We start from the raw sequence: 18,988 nt of genomic DNA, 5'->3' as shown, positions 1-18,988 counted from the left end.
CTGGACCTATAAAAAGCCTCACTGTAAAAGATGACCTATAAAACAGACAGATATCTTGTTACATTTCTATATGAATGATAATAAACATTTTTTATTCGATAGTGAGGGGAGTGGTAGGAGGTACAATTCGATTTTGCTGGAAAATGACTCAAATTCTTTTTTTTTCTATCCGTCTCTCTGTCACACAGTCTTATATGTGACAGACAATGTAATTTTAGACTAATACTATTATATAAAGTACTAAGGTTTTTTTGTATGTAGATTAAGATTTCGATAACTACTAAAGCGACAGTGTTCTAAATTTCATGGAAACTTTACATAGGCTTTGGGAGGGTTGAAGTTATTTTAGTTCTTGGAATGGTTTCAGACTATTTTTACATTTTTTATAAGAATAAGAATAAGAATAAGATTTATTTTCAAATCGGTTTACTTATGATAAACATATTACATAGCATTTTTAGATATTATAAATCACATCATTAATAAACTTTAACTAATGTGTTATCTACGATTATGAGGCATTCCATAAACCAGAGGTGTATTAAATGGGGCCTTCAGTGTTCAAAATAATTTAAGTATTTACATATTTTAAAAATTATTTTAAAGATTGAAATGATGTAATTGAAAAAAAAATAAATAAATTGTTTTTTAATCTTAATCTAAGCTCTCTCACAAGCAGCATCATATAAAATGGCTCAAATTTTTTGCTAAATAATATTTAAAAAAATAAAGAAAATCCGAATTGTAGGTGTAAAATAATCAAAACCATGGTTATGCAAAGATTAAATAAGATTGTTAGGAAAGCATTCGTTGCAGACAGCCTTATTACATACTGTTTCAACTTGAATCATTAAATAAGCTGTAAGGTTTTTAATAAACATTTTACGTGGTTGATAAGAATTAAGAAGGTCATTAAAGCAATTTTTATTCCAAAGGTTAGGTAAACAATAGTATGGGAGATTCTCAATGCTTTTGTATCTAATAATAGGGACATAAAAATGATCACCATCCAATCTCCTGTTGTTTCTTATGTTATTATAAACCTCGTTTTTTCTTTTCCATGTCTCCTGGAAAGAGAGTGGAAGCTTGTCATTTATATAATCATACATGAAAAGAAGTTTGGAATAATCTACTAATTGGGGGAGAGGCATAATATTTAATTTATTAAACTTTTCTGCTGTATGTGAGTTATATTTAGTACCAGTAATTAATCTTATTGCTTTTTTCTGTAATTTAATCAATGGCTCAAGGTAAGATTTAGGACAGGATGACCAAATTGGTAAACAATACAATAAATGAGAATGAATGAATGAATGATAAAGAGTGGTTAATGATTTTTTGCAAAGAAAGTTTTTAGCTCTATTTATCATATACAAAGAACTAGAAACTTTTTTTCTAATAAAATCTATATGATACTTGAAACTGAGATTAGAATCAATAAATACACCTAGGAATTTTATTGCAGGTATTTTACTTCTGCTATTAACAACACCAATCTTATCTATCAGCTCAGGATTGTTTTCATTATCATTATTAGAATCAATGAATACATTGATATCTTCCCAGTCTATTGTGTCTTCTCTTTTGTTGAAAATCATGATTTTTGTTTTCTCTGCATTTAAAGATAATTTATTTGCCCTAAACCAATTGTTGATTTTTTTAAGTTCATTATTTAGTTTAATAATAATATCATTTAGGTTATCTCCCGACACAACAAAACTAGTGTCATCTGCAAAAAGCAATGTAAATAAATCAGTAGCACTGGGAAGATCATTTATATAAATTAAAAACAAAATTGGACCAAGTATCGATCCTTGTGGCACTCCTTTTGTTATCTCCAAGTATTCTGATGATTCATCCCCAATGACTACAAATTGTCTTCTTTGATTTAAGTAATTTTTAAACCAATCCAGTTCTTTATTTTTTACTCCTATTTTTTCTAACTTTTTTAATAAAATGTCATGGCTAATTGTATCAAAACCTTTGGAGATATCGCAGAAGACTCCAATTGAAACCTTATTATTATTTTTAGCTAAAGCAAGTTCATTTATAAGGTGCATTATGGGATGTAAAGTAGACTTTTTGGCCTGGAAACCATATTGGTGTTTGAACAGAATCTCATTTTCAAGTAGAAAGTCATTCAATTTATTTGCAACTATTTTTTCTAAGATTTTAGAGAATATTGGCAAAAGACTTATTGGTCTATAGTTAGTTGGTAAAGACTTATCACCAGCATCAGATGGTTTTAATTTACAGATTGGCAGAACCTTAGCAATTTTTAATTGAACCGGAATGACTCCTGTAAAGAAAGATCTATTTATAATATGGCATAAAGGAACAGCTATAAAGTTAATAATTTTCTTCAAAATTGAATTTGAAATACCAAACATATCAGTTGAGTTCTTAGATTCCATGCCTTTTACAACATCAATAACATCTTTAGGATATATCTGACCCAAGGTAAACAAAGAATTTGATTCATTTAGCAATTCACAAGGATCAGAGAATGAGGGATTAATATTCTCTTCAATTTTATTTGCTATAGTTGTGAAATGTTTGTTAAATTGAGTAGCAATATCTTTATGGCTAGAGAAAGTTAGTCCCTCATATCTAATTTCATTAATGACTGATGATTTGTCATGTGTTTTTCTTAAAGCCTCCCTTAAAATTTGCCATTGTTTTTTTAGGTCAGATTTATTCTCAAGAATAATGTCTTTATAATACATTTTTTTCGCCAGCTTTATTAAAGAGTTATAGATATCCCTGTATTGCTTATATCTAGTTGTATTCAAAACTGTTTTGCTTTTAGAATATTTAGCTGCAAGTTTTAATTTTTTTACCCTGCTCTTAAGCAACCCACTTGTCATGAAAGGATCTTTTTTGTGTATTTTTTTATTAAACCTAACCTTTTTAAGGGGGAATACATTATTAAAGGTCTCAGTATAAAAATTCATAAAATTATCAAAGCTAGTTTGAGTGTTATTTATGCTTATTACATCTTCCCAGGATTGAGAGTTAAGTATTTCAGAAAATTGATCAAATTTTTCTTGGTTAAATTCTCTAAATGTTACATATTTAGGGTTGTTCTTAGGTTTAAAAGATTCAGAAAAAATAAAGCAAGGATAATGGTCTGAGATTGGATTTAAAATGACACCAGATGAATATTTGTTTGATATATTATTTATAAATATATTGTCGATACAAGATGCATTAGTATGTCCAAATCTAGTTGGTTTTGATATCATAGGTAAATAACCATTTGCAAAGTTGCACTCTAAAAAATCATTTGTCTTATTATGGTCTTGAAATTTCAAAATATCAATATTAAAATCTGCTAGAATATACGAATTTTTGTTGAGAAGAGATAAGTTGGCTTGAAGGTTACCATATGTATCAATAAATTTTTCTAGTTGTTGTTCAGGCGTTAAATTAGAATTAATGTTGTTTGGTGGGCGATAGATATTTGTAACTAAAGCTTTTTTATTAGTATTAATTTCAATTTCAATAGTTATACTTTCAAATAAGTTTTCTTCAAAAATACACAAATCCTCAATTATTTTTCCCTTTAATGATTTTTTACAGTAAATCCCTACCCCCCCTCCTTTTTTCCCTCCTCTCCTAGTTTTAAAGTAGAAGTCATAATTATCTAAATGAAAGAAATCTGGGTTTGAAATTTCAAAAATTTCCTGAAAACACAAAACATCTATGTTTATATTAAAATTGTTTAAGTTAGATATAAATTCTAACAAGCCCTCAAATTTTGAGTTCAGCGATTGAATGTTCCAAGTAATTAAAGACAAATTATCATTATTTCTGTATTTTTCGCAAAATTCAAGTTCCTCAAAATATCTAGAGTCAAAATTAATTTCATAAAATGGATTATCGAAATTTATATTACTGGAATCAATGTTTGACAATTTCCTAACAAAGTCATAGTTCAAATCATTTTCCACCATATCCGGACTTAGCAAATTATCATGATCCATTAAATATAAGATAATGATTGTGAGAGAACAAATATAAGACTATAGTCATAATTCTTATTAGAAGTAAAAACAAAGAGAAAAAAACTAAAAATCTAAAAAAAATCTACAAAAAAAAAACTGTAGCAATAAACGAGAGTGTAGAATGTAAAAAAAAGACCCAAGCATTGTTTATATGAGGCTGGGAGTAAATACAAAAAAGTAAAATATTCTAAAAGAAAAAAAGTTATTAAAGTATTATACTTTACTGATATATAATGATGGTAGTGATTGTTTTAATAAAAAAAAAAAAATTTTTACTAAGTAAATGTATTGAAAGGAAGATCTTTTATTTTTAAATTAAAACATTAGAAAACACTACAAAATAATAGGTTAGAGTTAGGGCTGCTATAATAAAAATTTGTTGCTTTGTATATTATATTTAAGACATTTGAAAATTTATTAGCGGGGGTTGTAAGAAGAGAATGAAGGGTAATATGTGTTGCCAAAGCAGAAATTTATGGAAATACAAAACTAATTGACAACAAAACATTTACTTAGTAATAAAATCTTATAAAAATGAATGAAAATATGTTCATTTGATGAAGTAAATCTTATTACAAAAAAAAATAAAGAAAGAAATAAAAGCAAAAAAATGTAGATCAAGAAAAAAAGTCCATGTTTATTAATTCATTTTTTAGAGTTTAGAAGATCATTTGCATTTTTAAAGCTGATCTTGGAACTGAATACAGTACCATTTTTATCGTTTTTCTTTATAAACTTAACAATAGTTCCATCAATGAACCATACCTTACTAAAGAGATTAGATTTTATATATTCTTGTAGTAGGTCAAATCTTCTTTTGGTAAGCACTTGTGTGATGTGTACAGCCTTGTCCTCCTTCTGTTGGCTCGCTCTTGTTGTACTCCTCCTCTGGGATCCCTCCTGTTGTGTTGGCAGCTCCGTTTGTTTCAGTTTAAACTTATTTGCAAGAATAAAAGATTTCATATCTCGAGTTCTCACCCGGAGTATCAAGGGGGGTATATCTGAGTCATTCTTCGGGGTTGCCAGCTGATGCCCATTTTTGAATAAATCATAGTAGTAGTTGATTGGTCTATCGAGACAAGATCTCATGCCTTCAAGAATGGGCTGTATGGCCCTGAATGCTGCTTTACAGGTAGCTATGCTATACATGACCCCTATAAGCTAGAAAATAAAGGAATCATTTTTAATATTTTAGTAACTTGTAACAAGTCATGTTCATTAAAATCTCATAAAAGGCTTGAACGGTAAATAATTCTCTGTGAAGCTTGGTATTGGTTCAAGGCAGGTGTATATAAGGAGTATTTAACCTTCATACAACCTTAAAGATCCCCCCCCCCCTCCAAAAAAAAAAGTATTTAAAATGAATCTGTATTAAAATCTTTTGGCTGTTGGTCTGTCAATAAGTAATGACATATAAGATACAGGAATGCCAGTCTAAACTGTCTAACTCTGTTTTCTCCTTTTTACAATATTCTCTCTCCTTTTTAGTCTCTCTTTTTAGAAGCGTGGCTACTCTATAAATAATATATTTCCATAGGTCAGACCGTCCGACCGCAAACCACGATTTCACCGTGCACAATTACCCACTAATTAATATTTGATTACAGTTGATTAAGAATGTTTTACTGTACAATAGTTTACTGTTCTAATCTGATTTGAAAAGATTTACATTTTCTGCGCTACTTATGGTCAAACTTGTCCTTGTATGGTCATTGTTTAACTAGATGTGAGAATGGTCTTGAAGAAAATAACATTTTTGTGGTGTGAATTCACTGACACATATTTTCACATCCATATAGTGCTTCATATTCGCAAATGACACAATAGCAAAGAACAAGAGGGACTGTTTAATGATGAGAGTGAAGCAATGAGAAATTAGCAACTTGTGCTGTTGTAATAGTATGCGGTTCTGATGATTCAATAAATGATTTATGGATATACTCCCTTTCGTGGCAATGCTCCCTAAGGGGCGATTCTTCGTATTTTCACAGTAGCTTTTCTCCTATTTCTAGCCCCTGCAGGGGGCTCTAACCCTGCGGGGCAATCACCTAACCCAATATAACCTAACCTAACCTAAAATAACCTATTGAAAGCCATTTTAAAAATAAGATGAATCGCTTCTTAAAGAGCGTTGCCACTAAAGGGACTATTCCCTGATTTATTTGCGGAATTACATGCACACCGACATATATGTACTACATTATACAGCTGCTTAAAAAATACCAAGGATACATATTTTCATACCAAAAGGTCCATAAAAGACAGAATAATAGATATGATATATCATTTTAAAAAAAAGTTATATCATTCGTAAATTTTAGGGTAATTTTGTATATGATTATTGGTTATGTACATTAATTTATCATTAATTGACACTTATCCCTTAATTAACTTTTAATGATCCCCCTCCCCCGGGATCATAGAGTTTAACTTAAAGTCAAGAAAATAAAACATTATGATAACCCGTTTTACCCCATCCCTTATCCTCTACCCCACTTTTGCTTTCATTACAAAATTCTTCCATCCTAACTTAACAACGCTACTCAATATATAGCTCACCAAATTTACACATAAGGTGACGTTAACATGGGAAATACATATAATTAATTATGAAAATAATATATCCAAGTGCGTCTGTCGATAAAAAGAGAAAGACGCAATAAATCATTTAGCTCTTTATTTTTAATTTTCTAAGTTTAAAAATATTGTACTCGGCTATTCCTTGGCCGATTTAGGCTTTTAATCATATCCTGGCCGATACAAATTTAGACCGTTGACTAATCAAAAATCGGTTCAGTTAGAGGGATACCCAACGTCTCAATTTATTGCTACCAAAAGTCTTATAACTACGTTGCAATTATATAAAAACCCGTAAATTGAGTTTAATCAAAGGAGTATACTACACATTTCAATCACGCCCCCATCCCGTGATACAGCGTGGCATTAATTTGTCATCGACCCAAAAAAAAGTCCTGTTTTTGGAAAGGGGAAATGGCTAAGAAATTTAGTTATGGTAAGGGGGGGGGGTAAATTTTAAAATTTTGTTTATTCCCCCCTAAATTTTTTTTTGGGGGGGAGGTAAATACCCCCAAGGTAGGGGTAAATTTTAAATGGGGGGTAAAATGAAAAATTCGTTTGGGGGGGGGGTGTAATCCTCACTTTATCCCCCCCCCCCCTTGGACGTCTATGGGAGGGGGGGGGGAATATCCCAATGCAGATTTTTTTTCATTGTTGAGAGAGTAAGGAAACCTAAACATTAAAGAAAACGCGATGCGTGTTGAAAATAAACCAACAATCACCAAGTATTTGTAAAAAATTGCATTCATTTAACTTTTTAAAAAGAAGTAAAAAATGCGCTACTTTTGTATCTTTAAATTAAACTATAGTTCAATTTTAGTTAAAAGAAATGTCTCTAAAATACAATTAAATTTTTACATGAAGGGAAGTGACATTGGACTGTAAAAAGTTTTATGACCATATTATCTTATTCGTTTAAAAGTCCTATGGAGTTTGGAGCTCTGAACTGGATATTTAAATCAGTTTAGTGGTGAGCCAGATCGGGGTGAGCCAACTTTCCACCAATGAGAGCACAGCATTTTATGAAATGCCGCGCTGTGATTGGCGGAAATTCGGCGCACCCCGATCTGGCTCACCACTAAAATGATTTAAAGATCCAGCTCCGTATTAAAAGGGGTAGAAAAGGAAGAAAATATCGTAAAATCAGCTAAAGACATAATTATGAAATAGCCTAAAACTATCCTGTGACTTATGAGGCGCTTCACTAAAATATTAACATAATCTTTCGAATTCTTAGATAAAACATTACAGCTTTATAAAGTAATCTGTTAACATACTCACATGGTTAAGTTAAAGGAAGCGAATTTTGACTTTGACTCATTTATAGTCGGAAATTTTGTAGCCATCTAGCTCTATTAGGAGCTGAGATAATGGGGGAGGGGGGATGCGTAAATGGGCCCGACTTTTAAAAGTTAGAAAAGATTATTTTTGTAATTGTAATTTGTTTGATTTTTATCATTCTATTTTTAAGATTTGATATTTTTCTTTTTACCTAACTTAACAGTTGTTTTTACCAGGGATTTAAAGGGATAAGATAATGGCTTATAAATGTATGTACAACCCCAATGAATATACACAAAAATACATCTACTGTAGATTACAATTAGTGGTTGAAAAACGTCTGGAGACTCAACTTAATCAATCAACCAATCAGAATGCAGTAAAGACCCTTGAGTTTTTAAACTAACGAATACAAAAACGTTGTGATACAACATTGGGGACTAGTACAATAAACAGCCAAATGTCCCCTCCCTCCCTGTATTTTTACCCCATCTATATCCATTTTTCGCTAAACTTTAGATAAAACTTAAAGTCTACTCTACCAATAAGTCTAAAAACTTCTATTCTATATAGTTTATTTTCTTGCCGCTAGATGGTCCATCCATAATTTTTTAAAACCAATATTTAAAATACCGTGATTTTATTTTTCTCTTTTCTCTTTATTTTTTATATCCATATCAAAATCTTTATATCTATTTACAAAATTTCACGACATTTTATCTAAATTTAAAAAAGGGTCTTTACAATAGGTATCAAAACTAGGTTGGGTTAGATCTTTAAACGTTTGTTAGTTGAATATAATCTCTAAAAATTGTATCATGCAAGGACTTTTCTCGGAAAGTCCACTAAAACACACAAAAACTAATACTGAAAAAACTACTCAGATTTAAAGGAATTGACTTTTCCTAATGTGGCTTTTAATCTGACTGATTTCGATTTGCACTGGATTATAACCGGTTCCAATTCATATGAAAACTAATGTTAGTTTAGAATACATCAAAAATCATCAACTTTATACCTGTTTTGTTGCCCAAGCCATTCAAAAATGATAAAATATTTGCAGTTGCAAGTAATAAATAAAAACAAGCTTGAAATTTTAAATCAAATCAATGCTTAACATATGTGGAATTAGTTGCTTTGCCCCTAAAGTGAGGAAATTGGGAGGAAAAAGATTTCCTTTAACGTGCAGTTGTCCGTGGATATGTATCAGTTTATTTCCAGCGGAAATTAATCAGATTCGGAGCCTTGATGAAAATAAAGAGCTCTTTTGTTAAATACATATGTTTAATATATGGTTTTATAGACATTTTTCCGCGGACACGTAAATGAAAAACTGGTTTTAATTCAGTGTAATTGAAACGGATTAGGATCCGTAGTGGAAAATAAATTACTAGAATGACTTGTACTAAATGTAGCAGTGTTTTAAAAACCCCAACATTTTAAATGTTAGCAAAAAAATAATTTAAAAAAAATCAATTTGTCAAATGTTATTTTTAGGAATAAATATTCAGGACGTTCAAGCTTTTTTTGTTGGGGAGGGAAAGGGTAATAACCCACAAATAATGATTTTTAGAATATTTTTTTTTGTGGTAATAATGTTGATATGTGTTATTAGCATTATTAGATTTATTCCTTTTCAGAATTGCACATTCGCTTTTTTTTCCGAACACCTTTTTAGTAACTGATTGAAAAATGGACCAAACTTTTTCTCTTTATAGAGACAGAGAGAGGAAGATAGATGAATTAAGCAGAGAGAGAGGGAGAGGGGACAATGGGCTGTTTATTACACTAGTCTTCAAAGTTTTATATAAATGTTTTCTTATAAGTTAGCTTGAGAGTGGTTGGTTAATCAAGTTGAGTTTTTAAACGTTTCAACCACTAATTTTAATATAAAAAAGGGGTAATTTTGTGTATCATTATTTGGGATGTACACTAATTTATCGGCCATTGTCTTATCCCTTTAGATCCCTGTGAATTAAGTTGGGATTTAAACAAGTTATTTAGCAAATAAAAATAATAAATATGCTCATTAGTAGCGCAGCAATAGCAAGCTAGCAACCATTTCTTGATAAGTTAGATAACCATTTGTAGAGTAGCTTGATCCTGGGATGGTCTTAGCCAACTTTAATTTTAGGATGGTTTAATGCTACTTTTCTACCCTTCCCAAATATAAAGCTATTAGTATTTGTATATATTATTAAATTTCAAGTTCTAATTTCTTAATTCATAATATGTAAAATGAGAATTCGGTAAATTTTTAATTGCGAAGTTACTCCATAAGTGGGTGTATAGCAAAGGACAATTTAAACATTCATGAGCTATCTGTCAAGTATTGAAAGATTTACGGACGGACCTACCTTAAATATAGAAAAGCTTCGCTTTAAAAATACTTAGTATTCAATACAACAAAACTAAGTTTAAGGAAAGGATAAAAAACTTACAAAAGTGTCTTAGAACTGAGACAATTAATATAGAAGATCTTTTTACACACACTCTAAATCAGCCAACAGAAGGAGTAATCCGGCCATAATATTGGTTAGCATTTACAGATTTTAGTGCGCAACTATAAATAAACAAAGGGGCCCGTTTGCTTAAAATCTATATATATGTATGACGGATTATGGTGCCAAATTGACCATTCAGATGTTCTATGACTGTAATTCTATTCTGTAATATTTACAAGGACGATTTTGTCAAACAGGAGCGAAGCTGTATGAAATGATAAGCTACAAGAGAGAAAAAAGGAAGGAAGGGAAAGAAAATAATAATAAATAAAAAGAATAGAAGAAAGAAAGACAATTAAAAAAGATATAAAGAACGAGAGAGATAGATAGAATAGTTATTTCTCGCATCGTATTATAAACGGCTTTCCGCGGATATAGAATGTACAATTATAAGATTAAAACTAGTTTTTTTAGCCCCGAGATGCCGAAGGCACGGGCTAAAAAACTGGTTTTAATCTTATGATTGTACATTTCTATATTCGTAGAAAACTGGATATAATACGATGCTAGACATAGTTTTTTCGTATGGATGAGAACCGGTTCCTATCCACCGGATTCGAATGAATACGAGAAAACAAATGATTGATAACGAAAGAAAGATTCTCTTTGTCACAATGTTACATGCGAAGCATCTCTATAATTAAAAACATTAAGCAATCTGTTTTTATTTGATTTTAGGATCGATTGATACCAGGGACATTGGGCTGTTTATTTCGCTAATCCCCAAAGTCTTATTCTAACGTTTTTTTTTTTATTTGTTGGCTTAACAACCTTAGGAACTTTATTGAATTCAACCACTAATTGTAATCTACAGAAGTGGTAAATTTAGTGTATCATCAATTTATCGGCCATTGACTTTATCGGTCCTTAAGATCCCTCGTTTTATACTGGGTTTTCTATTAAAAATTTAAAATATGAATAGTGTTTGTTTGTCTGACCTTCTGTTTTATTAAGCTTCGCTTTCAAGGATGTTGCCATCCTGGTTCTTTTTAATTCCGACTTCAATGAAAATGCTATTTAATGTTTACCGCCCTGGCTTAAAATTATTTAGAAACCTCTAATTCGGTTACCTTACAATTCAGCTAATTTCAGCAAATAGCAAAATAATTGTTTCAGCAATGGATATAAGATACACATGGATATATTGACAGGGAAACATTTTTCGTCTAATTAGCTTGCTATGCTAATATTGACCTTATTTTTAGGTCCTTTATTATTAGGGTGGGAGGGGATGGATGGGAGGTATCAATTTAGCCAGCTCCCACCATCACTTTATCAAATCTAGTAAATAAGTAAATAAGCGAATTATAGAAAAGGGTCCTAGGACAAACGCAGGAGTCCCAAACGTCGGGGTGGACAAACGTCGGAGTGGACAAACGTCGGAGTGGAAACTTAACCTAACCTATTTTAAACTATCTTATAGGTTTTTAAATGCCTGCGGGGGGCTTATTTGTATATTTACATCTTAACCTAACCTAACCTGTATATAAATACTGAATCAAATTAATATTTAACACTCATGCGTTTGTCATCTCCTACGTTAAGGACTCCTGCGTTTGTCCTGGATTCTAAAAAGGGATGGAAAGCTTTGCTATGGTGGTGAAATTACCCCCCGGAAGGTACATACACCTCCTCTATGAAATAATTTTTGATACTAGTCTTCTTTTTTAGCAATTTTAAGGAAACACTTTTATTTTTTGTTAAGTCATTTTTTCATCAAAATACACAATAAAATAAAATCCTTTTAGATTTAGTTCAAATCATTCCGTATCAATCCCTCCCAATCTTAAAAAGTAACTGGATGTTCGTCTGTCTATGTGTAAAATAAGATCTTGCATATATCTTAACATTTTGTTCCACAAGTTTTTTGAAAAATCAAAGTTTTAGTTAAGGGCATACCCACTCCCCCTTGGACATACCCCACTCCCCCTTGGACATAGGATATAGGATTAAAAAATCATCTAATATGAGATGTTAAAACTAATTACTAATGCTGCTATGCCAGATGCATGATAACATAATAGAATAAATACTTTATGCTAATTTTTGTGAAGATTTCTCGACAGCGTTTTCTCCAGTTTAAATACATGTGTCTGTTGTCTTCGCTACATCTATAATACTATGGGGAATATTAAGTGGATTTACTCGGCTGCGATTATAGTTAGACGCCGGATTTAAAATAATAAATAAATAAGAATATGACCGTTTGTTAGGCTTTTCAAAATTGATTTAGATTCATTCTTGTTTAATAATACTTGCGGCTACGCCCTCTTTAGGCCTCTAGGGGCACTTAAGGAGGGAGGAATTGAACTGAATTAACCCAATTTCTTAATTTAGATCTTAAAAGAAAAAGTAAAACAAATTTTTTTTGGGGGGGGGTAGAATTTTTTTTTTTTTGGCGGGGTAACTTCCCCCATTTTTAAATTTAGTTTAAAAAATTAAATTAAAAAAATATGGGGGGGGGATTTTTTTCTAGAGGCGATTTCTCTTGGGAGGGTTGTGGTACCCTCTCTCCAAAAAGTTAAAAACCTTTCCGGGACCTATGAGAAGCTACCCTGTTAAGGAGAACCCGATCGGTTCAGCAGTTAGCGAGATCCTTCGTTACAAACAAACAAACAGACAAACAAAGAGTGCAATTGGGGGTTAAAAATGTCCAAAACCAAATTGTGAGAAAAAATCTTATTTTGACTGAAAAAAGTTCAAATCATGGTAAACTCATTTAAGATTTTCTATATATATATATTATATTTTTCAACCTAAATATGAAATGTATTTAAGAATGGATAATTTTTCAAATCATCAAACAAAAATGACTTTATATTTATTTTTTAATCTAAACTTTTTAAATATTATCATTTTTGGGATGGTGGTGTATTTTTTACAGTGGGAAATTTTTCTTGGAAGGGACAATTTACCCTCCTACAAAATAGGTAAAACCCTTCCCTGAACGCATAAAAAGCTTCACTGTAAAGAACAAACATTTCGGTTCAGCGGTTTGCAAGATTTTACATAACAAACACAAATCCTGTTTCTTTTATGGAAGGATTCATTTAAGTTTACGTCTAAAACAAAAAAAATATAAAATCCGCAAATAAAAACTACAGATATATTGAAAACTAAGTGTTACAGATAAACAGACAGACAGACAGAGTGGCGAGGAAAGCTAAGCTCTGTAGAATATAATTTGCAATTATTGAATATGTTTAGGTAAAAGACGCACATGTAGTTTGTGAGTATCCTAAAAAGATATAATTATTTATTATGTTTGATATATTGATGAACAAGCGTTACAGACGAACAGACAGAGTGATAGATTGGGGAGGAAAACTAAGCTATATAGAATATAATTTGCAAGTATTGAATATGTTTAGGTAAAAGACGCACATATAGTTTGTAAGTATTCTGGAAAGATATAATCATTTATGGATTTGATATATATTGAAGAACAAGCGTTACAGACGAACAGACAGACAGACAGAGTGGGGAGGAAAGCTAATCTACATAGAACCAGGAAGGGAAAGGATATTTGGGCTGTTTATTACACTAGTCCCCAAAGTTTTAACATAACGTTTGTGTATTTGCTGGATCAGCAATTTTGGGGACTTTTTATTGAATTTTGATTTGTTGGTTAATTAAGTTGAGTGTTTAATCGTTTTATCTAGTAATTGTAATCTACAGGTTTAAGTAACATTTTTGGGGATGTAAGATAAGATAAGATAAGATTTATTTTCCTCAAAGGTACAACATATTTTATTAGATATATATTATAAATTATGTTACTATGCTTGATTTGTTTGATTCATCTGGTTTGTTGTGTTTGGTGCAGGTTAGATAATAATATACATAATAACAATTATTAAGTACCTAGCATGGAATTGGCCGAACTTCATCTCCACCTAGTTACCAGGCCAGTTTAAATTGAATGGAGACAATATTTTACAATAAAAATTCCATGCAACATTGTACCAGATAGTTGGCATAACCCTTTAAGGGTTGTGGAGCCACTGGTGTACTTTGACGCTTGCCAAGCCGATACAATGTTATATGTGCAAATAAATAATAATCTTAACAATGAAACAATATCTTGCTGTGTATTTCAGACATCCTCCTACTATCAGTTGCAACTTCTCCAAGCGTGAATTCGGAACAATTAAGGAACCAAAACCTCCATAAGGAGTCGCTATTCCCGTTGAGATCCCTTTTCAGCTCCAAATAGACAGTTTCCTTTATATCAAATTATTTTCATTATAGAGTGGAGTTTTGTCCGGGTTTTAAGGACATCTCCACACCAATAATTACAGGATAACGGCAAATTTCGCGATAACACTTGGTCCAATCCAAAAAATCCAAAAAAAAACCAAAGAAAAGTCCAAAAAAGGACAAGAATACCCTAATAATAATCATATCGTGTACTTAAGTGAACAAGGTGTAATGGTTGGTTTCGATTCCTACGGAATCTGATTTTTATTTTTGAGAATGGATATAAAAAATCCTAAGAATAGGTCATATGCGATTCCTACGGAATCTGATTTTGGTATTTTGATAATGGGAGTGTGTCCCTAAATATGTATGGTTCGATTCCTCCGGAATCTGATTTTTGTGTTTTGAGAACTGGTCACAGCATGGCTGTGAATGGGGCAACAAAATGGGAGAGGAAGAGGGGGGGGGGGAGGGGGTTTTAAGGGAAGGCGAAAACGTATCATTAATCCATTGATTCCACCCCTTTTTGAAGGTAAAAGGGTGAAAGTGGGTCATGTTAAAAAAGACTGTGGCGTGCTATTGCGCGCGTAATTTGGTTATAGCTTTGCTTTAGTGAGGTTTAAATCTTACTATTGTTTAGACACGAAATGTTCGGAGAGGAAGAATACCAACAAATGTGGCAGCCGCTACGCAATAGATTGACAATAACATATGAACGACTTCTCAATATAGTTAATGGTGACAATGTCAGTGACGAAGTACGTCGTGAGGTAGCCCGTCTTCTATACCAACAGGGTTATTTAGAAACCGAGTTGGCCCTCACACTATACGACCCAAACAAGGACATGGAGTTTCATGAAGCTAAATTGGGTGAAATTGCTGAGCGGATAACTGCTCAAGAGGGGGCCTGTCTCCAGCTATAGTTCCAGAAGTTGGCCATTTCCGGTTTGAACCAGTTACGGTCAAGTTCTCTACGACTTTATATACAAGATATCCGCAAAAATATCCGCAAAAACACCCGCGGAAATGTCCACATGATGTTCACAAAAATCAACAAAAATCAACAATGAATCAACAGAAAAAAACTGCAAAAAGTTACTGATATGGCTATTGAAATATAAAATTGTTTTTGAAGAATAATACAGTTTAGTTTTATCCAAAAAAGTAAAAGTATTAAAATATCATAAATTATCATAAATTCATTGATTTGTTTAATAAATCCTAGATATCTTGCTATGAACTTTTATTTTTTATGAAGGATGTATAGAGTAATAGGATGTCTGTTAATATTTCGCTATGGATTAATTTTCATTAGCATAAAAAAAAGTGAAGTGAGAAACTGGTTAAAATAAGGGAGATGGGTCAGGGAATTCAACAGGTTAGGGGGAGGAGGGGGGGAAAAAACTAGAAGGGGAGTGGTGGGTGGTTTGTGCGCGGCCGTGACTTCCAGCTAGACAGACGGAGCGGCGCCTATCGTTTGGTATATACTGGGGGGGAGAAAAATAGGGGGAGGGGGGAAGAGTGGTTTTCCGGTAAAGCACGGCAGAATAAAGCAAAAGAATAAAGCAAAAGAGGGGGCGGGGGGGAGACAATTGGTTGTAAAGCATAGGGGGAATACGCGGGAAATCGGAAGTAGGGAAAGTTATTTATTAATTAATAAGTTAAATTAAGATTGAATAATGTATGGTATTAAGACACAAGGGGGGTATAAATATGGGGGTGGGTAGGGTCAAAGTTCAATTGTCTCAGAAATGTCAGATCAAGAAGAGGAAGTTGGACAAGGCCAAGGTGCTTTACCGGATGGGGCGCCGGAAGTTCCGGAGGAGGCTGGAGGAGAAGAAGATGTTCCCCTCCAAGACCAGGTGCAGGAGCTCATCGCCATGTTGAACTCAAGCGATGAAATCGATGATCCTGCACCCGTGCACGGCGTCCAGCAGCTGCTGAACCTCGCGGCAGTGCCTGATCTACTCCCATTTCCGGGGGTAGACAGGCGCTGTCTGGACCTCTGGTTTATGGTCAAGAGGAGGTTAATGGGCGTCGTGTACGAGGGCGACAGACTTATGTGGAGGAGATTCCGCCAAGATGCCATCGATGAGGAGATCCTCCGCATGATGTACTCCAACTATGGGTTAGTCGTGAGGCTAATTTCAGTAATGCCCACGTACGCCCGCTCCTTCCAGGCCAACATGGATTCCATCGCCACCATGGACCGCTTGGTCACCGTCCAGCAGGACCTTGTGGAGGAGCTCCTCCAACAGGAACCCGACGACGTCGATGACTCCAGCGACTACGACGAGTAGATGGCTATGCCCACTACATGAGCTTAACCAGTCCAGTCAGCGATAGTCATATATTAAACAAAATTTTCGATATCTAAATTTGAATAAATAAATATATTTTTGGTCAAAATTATGAAAAAACTTTGTTATTTTTTTATTAGATAAAATAGAGGTAGAGGTTGCGCGATTCGTTAGTTGCTTGATAAAAAATATATAATATAATAGAAGAAGTCAAAGTCAAAATATAAAATGTAAAATGAATAAAGTGGATAAGAAACAAACTATGCTAAAGCTACTCTATACATAGGTATGTATGTCGGTTCCTACGGAACCTACTCGTTGAGATTTGAGGTTAAAGAAATGCTGTTTTATTATTTTTTTGGTATAGAAATTAAGTGCTTACAAAAAGTCGAGGGCTAAAGATACGAATAGAAACTTAGTTAGAACAAAAAATTGTTAAATAGAGGAAGAGAAAAAATAAAGTATTTGCTTTTTTTTTAAGAAAGTAAGTAATAAGTAAGTAAAATATCTTTCTTGAGAATAATTTTATTATCAATCAGTTTAATTTCAAAAATAAAATATTTGCTTTTTTAAAATATTTGCTTTTTTAAAACTCAATCTTGTTTAGGTAATAAGTAAAACATTTTTTCTTAAAAATATTTTTATTATCAATTAGTTTAATTTCAAGTGGAAGGTTGTTGAATATAGTTGGGAAAGAGTTAAGAGGGGCGTGCAGGAGAAAGTTTCTATTGGTGCCCGGTTCGTAAGCAAAGTTGTTCCTGTTCCTAGTGCCATACGTATGTCTGTCTTGAACAAAATTCCAGGTGTTTTCGAAAATTTTGGGAAAATTGCCTAATTTATAGGCGTGCATAAATTTACAAACATTGAATTCAATTAACAGGTTAAATGGAAGTATGCCATTAGATTTAAAGAATTCAGCTGTGTGAGCTCTGCTAGGTAAATTTTCGATTGTTCTAATGGCTTGCTTCTGCAACTTAATGATTGGTGCTAACAGATACATAGGACAGGCAGTGAACAGGAGACAACAATATTCGATATTCGACTTAATATAAGAAGAATAGAGTAGCTTTAAGTGTTTCTTGTCCAACAAATGACGCATTACTTTCATACTATAAATTATTTTAGAGACTTTGCTATAGACTTTTTCAAGATGATAAGAAAACTTCATTTTCTCGTCCAATTGAATTCCCAAGTGTTTGATACTACCCTCATTGGTACCGCTCACAAGATCCAACTTAGTGATTTTTGACTCATCATTTTCGTTATGATTATTCATGTTTACATAGACTTCAAAGTTGGTCTTAGCGGCGAGCTCAGCGGGGGTGAGTATCTCACGGGGGGAGGAAAAGACCATACATTTGGTCTTGCGGGGGTGAATAAGAAGTTTATTGGCATTGTACCATTGGGTCAGTCTGGGGACAAGCTCCTTTGCAAGGTTGATCAATTGTATAATATTCTGCTTTTCAATGAAGCCCACTGCGTCATCAGCAAAGAGATTGATTAGGATCTCTTCACTGCATGAAACAAGGTCATTGATAAAAATCAAAAAAAGAATTGGTCCCAGGACTGACCCCTGAAGTACGCCAATGATAATGAATTCAATTGTGGAGGAGAAAAGGCCCTTAAAATATACACGCTGTTTCCTATTTGCATAATAACTACGGAACCAATCAAGTGCAACCCCCCTTATCCCTGAATTCTCCAGTTTGCTAAAAAGGATGTCCCTATTTATCATGTCGAAACACTTCCTTATGTCCAAAAATATGGCCATACAGGAAGTGTCTCGACTGAGTGCTTGGGTGATCAATGTGCTTAAGTTCAATACATTGTGAAAGGTTGAGATTCCTTTCATGAAGCCAAACTGGCGGTTGCTAAAAAAAGACCGATCTTCCAAGAACTTAACCAGCGTTTCACAGACATATTTTTCAATGGGCTTGGAAAAGTTGTCAATGAGTGAAATTCCTCGATGATTATCTGCCTCGCTGAGTGAACCTGATTTGTGAAGGACAACTATTTTGGAAGTTTTCATTTTTTCAGGAAAAGTGCCATTTTGAAGTGATAAATTATAAACATGTGTTAAGGGAGTGGCAATGGTATCAGCACAGCGAGACAGAACATA

The sequence above is a fragment of the Acartia tonsa genome, chromosome 13, assembly GCF_053477335.1.
Source record: "Acartia tonsa isolate MP-2025a chromosome 13, ASM5347733v1, whole genome shotgun sequence".
Classification (NCBI taxonomy): Eukaryota; Metazoa; Arthropoda; class Copepoda; order Calanoida; family Acartiidae; genus Acartia; species Acartia tonsa.
Note: the sequence above shows the minus strand (reverse complement) of the source record.